Source organism: Zingiber officinale, chromosome 2B, assembly GCF_018446385.1.
Source record: "Zingiber officinale cultivar Zhangliang chromosome 2B, Zo_v1.1, whole genome shotgun sequence".
Taxonomy (NCBI): Eukaryota; Viridiplantae; Streptophyta; class Magnoliopsida; order Zingiberales; family Zingiberaceae; genus Zingiber; species Zingiber officinale.
The window spans coordinates 76,833,910-76,843,212 of record NC_055989.1 but is presented as its reverse complement, the minus strand read 5'-3'; positions in this window follow the sequence as shown (position 1 = coordinate 76,843,212).

The window sequence follows — 9,303 nt, the reverse complement described above, 5'->3', positions numbered from 1 at the left end:
ACTTTGTCATTGGCCTCACATCTTTTGATTTGTTCTTGGCTCCACTTGCTCCTCTTGATAATTTTGCCCTTTGAATTCTTTGGAGCTTCGAAGCCTTCCATTAGAGCAAATCATTGCTCTATCTCCATCATAAGAAAATTCTCGATCCTTGATTTCTAAGAATCGAAACTTGTAGAGACATATGGTGGAGGCACCCTTGTGTCGAATCCAAGACCATCTTGGAATTCTATTTGAAGTTGAGCTTGATGATGAAGTCTTTGACTTGATAGAATTTGCTTCAACTTCTATACCCTCTAGCTTTTTGCCCCTTCCGGCGATGATTCCGGTGAAGAGCAACCTTGCTCTGATACCACTTGTTGGGACCAATTATGTAGCTAGAGGGGGGTGAATAGCTCGGCGCGATCTCGTGCTTGTCGTTGCTTGTTTCTTCAAAGATGTGCAGCGAAAATTACAAAGAAACACACACACAACGCTAACTCTAGGAATTTACTTGGTATCCACCTCAAGAAAAGGTGATTAATCCAAGAATTCACACACTCACGCACCCTCCACTAATAAAACACTCCTTTTCGATAACTACCGAAGGCGGAGAAGCCCTACAAGCTCACAGTACAAGAAGAAAGGGAAGGGAAATACAATACAAGCAAAAGCTTACAAGAGATACACAAAAACTCTAACCCTAGCTTCTTCCTTGCCTCTTGACTTGGACGTGCACCAGCACAAGCCTCCAAGAACCTTCAAGATATGGCGTGAGAGATTTTTGGAGTCGCTGTGAAGATCTGGGATGAAAATCATGAGCTCTGGAAGTTCTACTGAAGACGAACGCACGCCAACAGCTATATCCTGCGCCAACGATCAGATCCCGATCGATTGGATTGCTCCCAATCGATCGGGGAGGCTTTGGATCGATCGATCGATCGATCCAGAGCGCCTCTGTGCTCTTGGGAATTGTCTGGATCGATCGGCTGATCGATTTAGGGCTTATCGTGTGAATCGCACCTCCCAATCGATCGGCTGATCGATCGGAGGCTCCTAATCTATTGGGAGGCTTTCTGTTCGCGCAACACTTCTCCCCAATCGATCCACTGATCGATTTAGAGGAGGCTTGTCGCGGGGACTCTCCCAATCGATCGGCCGATCGATTGGGCATGAGCCAATCGATCGACTGATCGATCCAGCCCTTGTATTTGCCCAAAAATAAGTCCAAAGCCCCCTAAATCAACATCCGGTCAACCATGACCTGTTGGTACATCACGCCTAGCATCCGGTCATCCTTGACCTACTAGAACTCCCTCACCAAGTGTCCGGTCAATCCCTTTGACCCACTTGGACTTTTCTCCTTGTGCTAAGTGTCCGGTCATCCTTGACCCACTTGGACTTATCTTCACCAGATGTCCGATCAACCTTGATCCACCTGGATTTTCCATGCCAAGTATCCGGTCAATCTCTTTGACCTACTTGGGCTTCCCAACACCAGATGTCTGACCAAACTTGATTCATCTGGATTTCCTGTGTTTGGCTTCACTCACTAGGACTTTCCATACTGCCTAGCTTCACTCACTAGGTTTTTCACCTGGCTTCACTCACCAGGATTTTCCTTCTGCCTGGCTTCACTCACCAGGACTTTCCATACTGTCTAGCTTCACTCACTAGGTCTTTCACCTGGCTTCACTCACCAAGATTTTGCTTCTGCCTGGCTTCACTCACCAGGACTTTCCTTCTGCCTGGCTTCACTCACCAGGACTTCCCATACTGCCTAGCTTCACTCACTAGGACTTTCCTTCTGCCTGGCTTCACTCACCAGGACTTCCCATACTGCCTAGCTTCACTCACTAGGACTTTCCTTCTGCCTGGCTTCACTCACCAGGACTTTCCATACTGCCTGGCTTCTCTCACCAGGTCTTTCACCTAGCTTCACTCACTAGGATTTTCCAGTCAAGTATCCAGTCAATCCCTTGGACCTACTTGACTCTCCTTCACAATTTACCCACATGAACAATTGCACCTGCAATCTCCATGTGTTGTCTACATGTATTGTCAAACATCGAAACCTAAACATCAAGACTCGAGCTTGACCCAATTCAAGCTCAGTCAACCAGGTCAACCTTGACCTAGGGAATATTGCACCAACAAAGCTATGGTTTTAAACCGGGTGGTTGTTCTACATAGACTTCCTCCTTAATAAACTCATTAAGGAATGCCGATTTCACATCAATTTGATAAAGTTTGAAACTCATATGAGCGGCATATGCTAATAGGATCGAGATGGACTCTAATCAAGTAATCGAAGCATATGTTTTGTCATAGTCAAGTCCTTCAATTTGATTAAAACCCCTAGCTACTAACCTAGCCTTGTTTCTAGTGACTTTTCCTTGATCATCCAATTTGTTTCTAAAAGCCCATTTTGTTGTAACAATTGTACTATCATTGGGTCTTGGAACTAATTCACATATGTTACTTCTTTCAAATTGATTCAACTCTTCTTGCATTGCTAGAATCCAATCCGTATCAAATAAGGCTTCATCAATTATTTTTGGTTCAAATTTGTGATATTAGAGCAATTTGACTAGTATGATCTTTAAAGTAGGATCTAGTCCATACCCCTTGCACAACATCTCTAACTACTTGATCAATAGGATGATCTTGATGATGCCTTAAGGTCCTAGAAATTATGGGATCATCACCTTCATGATGTTTATCGTTTCCATTGCTTCTTTTATCATCCGAAACATCTCTTCCTCTCCCTTGATCAATACCCACTAAATGTAGGTATTGTATTCTTTGAGTAATATTTTGATTTTGTTCAATTATATCCTTATCAATAGATGATTTCCTAGGATAAGTGCTAGTATACTCATCAAATTCAACATTGGATGATTTCTCAACCGTTTGAGTCCTTTTGTTCTATACTCTATATCCTCTACTAGTAGATGAGTATCCAACTAGGATTCCCTCATTTGACTTGGCCTCAAATTTTCCTAAGTTATCTTTGGTATTAAGAATATAGACCTTACAACCAAAGACTTTGAAATAATGAATTGTAGGAATTGTTCCATTTCATAATTCAAAGGGTGTTTTTCCTAAAAAATTATGAATCAAGACACGATTTTGGATATAACAAGCGGTATTAACCGCTTTGGCCCACAAGTATCTAGGTAGGAGTATGCATTAAGCATGGTCCTAGTCGCCTCTTGTAAAGTCCTATTTTTCCTTTCCATTACCCCATTTTGTTGAGGTGTTCTTGGACAAGAGAATTCATGCTTATAGTCATTTTCTAGGCAAAACTTAGAGAAGTTTAAATTCTCAAACTCTCCACCATAATCACTCCGAATTCTATAAATTTTTAGGTTATTTTCATTTTCTACCCTCTTGGTAAATCCTATGATTGTTTCTAAAGTTTCTCCCTTATGTTTCAAGAAATAAATCCAAGCATATCTAGAGTAATCATCAACTATCACCAAACAATATATGTTGCCTATTAAGGAAGGTGTTCTATGACAATAAAAAATATCTAAGTGCAATAATTCTAATAGTAATGAAGTATTAGTTAAAGTTTTACCTTTATGTGATGACCTTGATTGCTTACCCTCTTGACATGCATCACACAATTTGTTCTTGATGTACTTGATTTTTGGTAGTCTCTTTACTAGCTCCATCTTGGCTACCTTGGCTATGTTCTTCATGTTGATATGTCCAAGTCTTCTATGCCATAGCCATCCTTCCTCTTCTTTTAATATCAAACACTTAATAGAAGAGTTAGAAACATATGAAAGGTCAACATAATAGAGATTTATTTTTCTATATCCTTTTAACACAACATTTTCAAGACTCTTGTGCTTAACTAAACACTTATCGGGGTGAAACTCTACATTGTATCCAACATCACATAATTGACTAGCACTAAGCAAATTAAACTTTATATTTTTAATCAATAGGACTTTATGAATGATAATTGTAAATGATACCTCAATTGTACATTTACCTATAATCTTGAGCTTTCCACTATTCACAAATGATATCGTTCCTTTCTTTATATAATTTATTATGGAGAACTTACTCACATCACCGGTCATATGTCTTGAGCAACTGTTATCCACAATCCACATACTTGCATCCTTCTTCTCTTCTACCTAAGCAACATGATCCTGTCCGAATGCTGAATCAACGGACACTGGGCACGTGACGCTCCCCGGCTGCTGACGTGGATCTTCGACTGGTTGCACGAACCTCCGGCGAACCTGCACAGAAGTCGGGCCGGGAAGGGGTTCCCGGCGGCGACCCTCCGACACTTAAGTCAGGCAAGCAAGTAGTAAAAAAGGTGGCTCCAAAGGTCTCGAACCCGTACCTCCGACGAAGTATAAGGCTTCTTATATAGGGCTGGAAGAAACTCATGCACATCAATCGAGGTAAACACGTGTTCTTAGCTCATACCTCGGTATGTGTTTGTCAGAGAGCTTACCTGACACCATACTGCTACAGTCCAAGCACGCTCTCGATGGGATAGCAGAACACCTCGTTGCCAGATTAGGAGTATGGCCTAGTCATAGGACTTGACCGCCGTCATAAGATATAAATTGTCCTTTCCCTACCCCATGACGATGTGCCCGTCCGGCCGGCTGGACGGGGCGTCCGGCCGGCACTCATCTTACTCCACACCAAAACCAATCACACCCCGTCCGGCTCTTCGTATGCCTCGGTATGTTGGGTAGATCCTCGGTAAGGTGTTGTGGGGACTGCTAGCAGTATGTCACCCTGTCTTCGGCCTCCCGCTCGGCTCTTCGCTACTGTTCAATTGAGCGTCGGAACCCTGACTTCTGTCGGGGCGCCTTTTGCCATCGGTTATTCACCGGTCGGCCGGCTGGGAGGTCGGCCCATCCTTCTCCGGTCGGCCACCTGGCCTTTTGACTCCCACGTGACATTGACCCTCAGAATGGGGGTCCCCTATTCTAACCACCGGATCACTTGCCTCCCCCTCAAGTCTAGTCGAAGGAGGCGAAGTCCGACTGACTGGACTGCCGATCTGACTGAGTAACGACTGATACATTAGTCCGCTCGGCCAGGCTCAGGGATGCTCATCCGTTCGGCGGTATCTTGCCCGTGCCTTGTATTGCCTTGGAATCCATGTCGAATCCTCTTCTCCACTGCCCACCACGTGCGTTGCGTGCGGTACGGGGTGCTCATTAAATGTAACCCGTATCTTGCTAACACGTGGCAATCTTACTTTTGTTAGGGTATGGCGGTGGCGTCACCTCTGATGGGACAGCCGCCGTTTGAAATGAACGGCTAGATGATGACCTCGTTCTTCACGACCTGAATCGGACAGCTAAGGCCGTACGGGGCAAACGTTATAAATCTCGCGGCCCCCTCTCTCCGCCGCCTTCTTCTTCATCGACCTTCGACCTCCCGCTGTTGTTTCTGCTCCGGCGATCCTTATTCCCCGTCTGTTTGGTGCGCTCGCCATCTTCTTCCTTTCCTCGATCTTTCTCGTACCCGTAAGCCTTCCATTTCAGCTCCCCGCCTCTTGTATTGCTTTCTTTTTCATTCTGTTGGCATTTCCTTTTAGTTTTTCTGTCAATATCTCTTCTGTTTCGACCATGGCGAGTACTTCTACGCCTACAGTCAGCGCTCCTAGTCTCTGGTATACGACTATGGAGAGCCGATTCGATGAAGAAGACGCACTGTGTCTCATTCGGGCGTATGAAATTCCGGCCGACCATGAGATAGTTGTAGCTACTCCTTCCGATCGGCCTAATGATCCGCCGCCCGGCACCATTTGCTTCTTCCGTGATCAATTTTTGGCCGGGCTGCGCTTTCCTCCACATTCGTTCATCCTCAAAATATGCAACCACTTTCGCCTCCCGCTCGACCAATTAGTCCAAAACTCATTTAGGTTGCTGAGCGGGGTGATAGTCCTTTTCAAATTGAACGATATCCCCTTGGACCCCCAAATCTTCCACTATTTCTTCTACCCAAAATAATCCGAGTGGGGGACCTTCATATTTCAATCTAGGTTGGGTTTCATTCTATTTACCAACATGTCGAGCTCCAATAAGCATTGGAAGGAGCATTTCTTTTTTATGCGTCTCCCCGAGCGGCCGGCCTTCCGAACGAAGTGGCAGACGGCGGTGCCGAATCAACCGGGTCTTGGCAAATTCAAGAGCCATCCGACGTATCTTCATGCGGCCAACCAGCTGGTCGGCCAACGTTACGATATCGACAAGTTGCTCCTTCCTGGAGTAATGTATATATTCGGCTTATCTCCCATCCGAGCCGATCTGCCTTGCAGCATGAGTAAGCGATTCTTATCCCCCTTTTTCTTTTGTGCTAACTGATTTATTCTTTGTTTCTGCAGCTGAAGTTATGTGGCGTGCTAAGGCAACCGAAAAGCTCAAGCTGAAAGCCGCCGATATTGAGGCGGTGAAGGACAAGGAAGCGGCCGAACGAGGGCTGGTCCTGACCGACCCTGCAACTGAAGGGAGCGAAGGAACTCAAGTTGCTCCCGAGGCATCGGCCGCCCGCGTATTCACTGACGAGGCCGCGACCAATATCACAACATCTGCCCAGGCCGAGGAGGAAGGCCGATCGGCTGACGAGGCACCTTTGGTGACTCAAAAGCGCCGGCGTCTGGAGCAAGCTCCTCAACCGATCTCATCAGATGGGCAGCCTTCCGAGCGGAGTGATGCATCTCACGCGGTCTCTGAGGCAGTCTCTTCAGAGCACACTCCGACGCAGGTTGGATTACCCCCAACTGTTTCCGAGACGCAACCTTCCACCTCCCGGCCTCTGTGTCGCCTCAAGCGACTAGGCGAGCGTCCTGCCCTGACCGGCAAGCCTTCTGGCCAGGCCGCCGCGTCTCAGGAGGATCCGAGCGGCCCGAGGGTGATCAAAACAGTTCTCCGATTTCCTTTGGAGGAGTATCTATCGGCCGCCGATCGGCCCGCAGTCCCTGAACAACAAATAACCCTCACCGACCCGCTCGCCAAAGTTTGGGAGGACGCGCGCATACGCGTTGCGCTCATGTCCCCCAGTCAGCTAGGGGACAGTAACCTGCAGCAGGCGACCGGGGTATGCCTTTTTTACTTTACTGATACTTTTTATTTTAGCTTTTAACTTAACTGCCTTTGTTCGTAGAGTTGGGTAGAGCAGATCGCAGTCAGTAATCGACTAGCTGAGATGGAGGACGAAATGAAAAAACTCAAACTTTCGGAGGCAAACCAAGGGCAATCCACGGCTGCTCTGGAGAAAAGCAAAAAGCTTTTGGAAGCCGAATGGAAACGAGCTTCCGATCTGGCGAGCGAGGTCGCTCGGCTTGAAGCTGTGGTCAAACAACGGGATAAAGAGATCAAGACGGCGACCTCTCGGAAGTGCAAGGCCAGCGACGACATGGATCTAATGAAGGTGGAGATCAGAGGGCTAGAGCAACGCGTCAAGGAGCTGGATGCCCTTCTGGCCACCGAGAAGGAGAGCCGCTCGGCCGATCTGCTCAAATTTGAAGGAGACTTGAAGGATCTCCATGCCGCCAACGATGCTTCCCGAGCCGCGCTCAAAGGGTATCAGGATGGGGAGTCAGCTCGCTCTGACGAAGTGAGGAAGGCATTTGTCCACTCGGACGACTTCGGAGAGAAATTCACCGACAAGATTTCCCTCACTTTCGAAGAGGCGATCAAGGCGGCGGTGGATTACTTGAAAACTAAAGGCCACCTTCCCGCCGAGCTGACCATCCCCCCAGAGGATCTGGCTACCGTGATGGGCGTCATTCCTGATGCTCTTTTTGATTTTGATGCGTGAGGAACGATCATGTTTTTGTACTCTTGCTGTTCGGCACAACTTATTTTTGCTGTAACTTCTTTTGTTTGCCCAGCGTTTGGCGTAAATAGATCATCTTTCTGTTCTTGCAACTTTTGTTTTGGCAAGAAAATTTTCTTTCGTCATGTTTAAAGTGTTGTTTAAAACTCCTCCGCTCGGCTGCATACTCTAACATGAGCTCAAGCCGATTGTTTTCAAAAAACGCCTTTCGCCATGCGACTGCATAGCCGCTCGGGGCGCGAACGTCATTCGTTCACGCGCTCCCATCTTTAATTCTTATTAACCATCTTTTGCTTTGCACCTTACCTCAAAGGGGTTTTTCATCTATTTTTGCTAAGCGAGCCGCTCGGTCGTATGTTGGCCTTAAAGAACAGGCTCTGTCGTCGATCGGCTCTTACCGCCGGAATGTATCACGTGGATGGCTATCCGCTCGGAGGGTTTATAGACGCCGGCTCGTCTCTCGATATTTAACGTCGGAGCTCGACGGTCTTCCGCTCGGAGGGTTTATAGACGCCGGCTCGTCTCTCGATATTTAACGTCGGAGCTCGACGGTCTTCCGCTCGGAGGGTTTATAGACGCCGGCTCGTCTCTCGATATTTAACGTCGGAGCTCGACGGTCTTCCGCTCGGAGGGTTTATAGACGCCGGCTCGTCTCTCGATATTTAACGTCGGAGCTCGACGGTCTTCCGCTCGGAGGGTTTATAGACGCCGGCTCGTCTCTCGATATTTAACGTCGGAGCTCGACGGTCTTCCGCTCGGAGGGTTTATAGACGCCGACTCATCTCTCGATATTTAACGTCGGAGCTCGACGGTCTTCTAAGCCTAATTTGGACGATGTCTACCTGGCCGAACGGCGCAGGGGTTTCGGCATCGAGCCTTTGGCTTGTATGATATACCTATGGTCCGAGCGGTCCGAGGCCTTCGTTTTTTAGCGCTTGGCTCGGATAATTTACCTCCGGCCGAACGCCGCGGGGCTTTCGTTTTTGAACGCTTGGCTCGGATAATTTACCTCCGGCCGAACGCCGCGGGGCTTTCGTTTTTGAGCGCTTGGCTCGGATAATTTACCTCCGGCCGAACGGCGTGGGGCTTTCGTTTTTGCTGACGATGCCTTATACTTACTTTATTCTTGCGATTTTTCATTTCTGCATTTCAAGTATACAGCTGAAAAAAGTATACAGGATGATTGAAATTGGCGCACCTTTCACCCCGCTCGATAAGGCTGGAGATGATTCGCGCTCCAAGGTCGGTCCAGCTGCCGCCCGCCTTCATCCTCCAAATAGTAAGCGCCCGAGCGGAGCTTTTCGATGATTTTGAAGGGGCCTGCCCAAGGAGCTTCTAGCTTGCCGACATCGCCGACCGACTTTACTTTCTTCCAGACAAGATCGCCAACCTGGAATGATCTGGGGATTATGCGCCGGTTGTAATTCTGCTTCATTCTTTGACGATATGCCATCAGCCGGACGGATGCCTTGGCTCTTTCTTCCTCGACCAAATCCA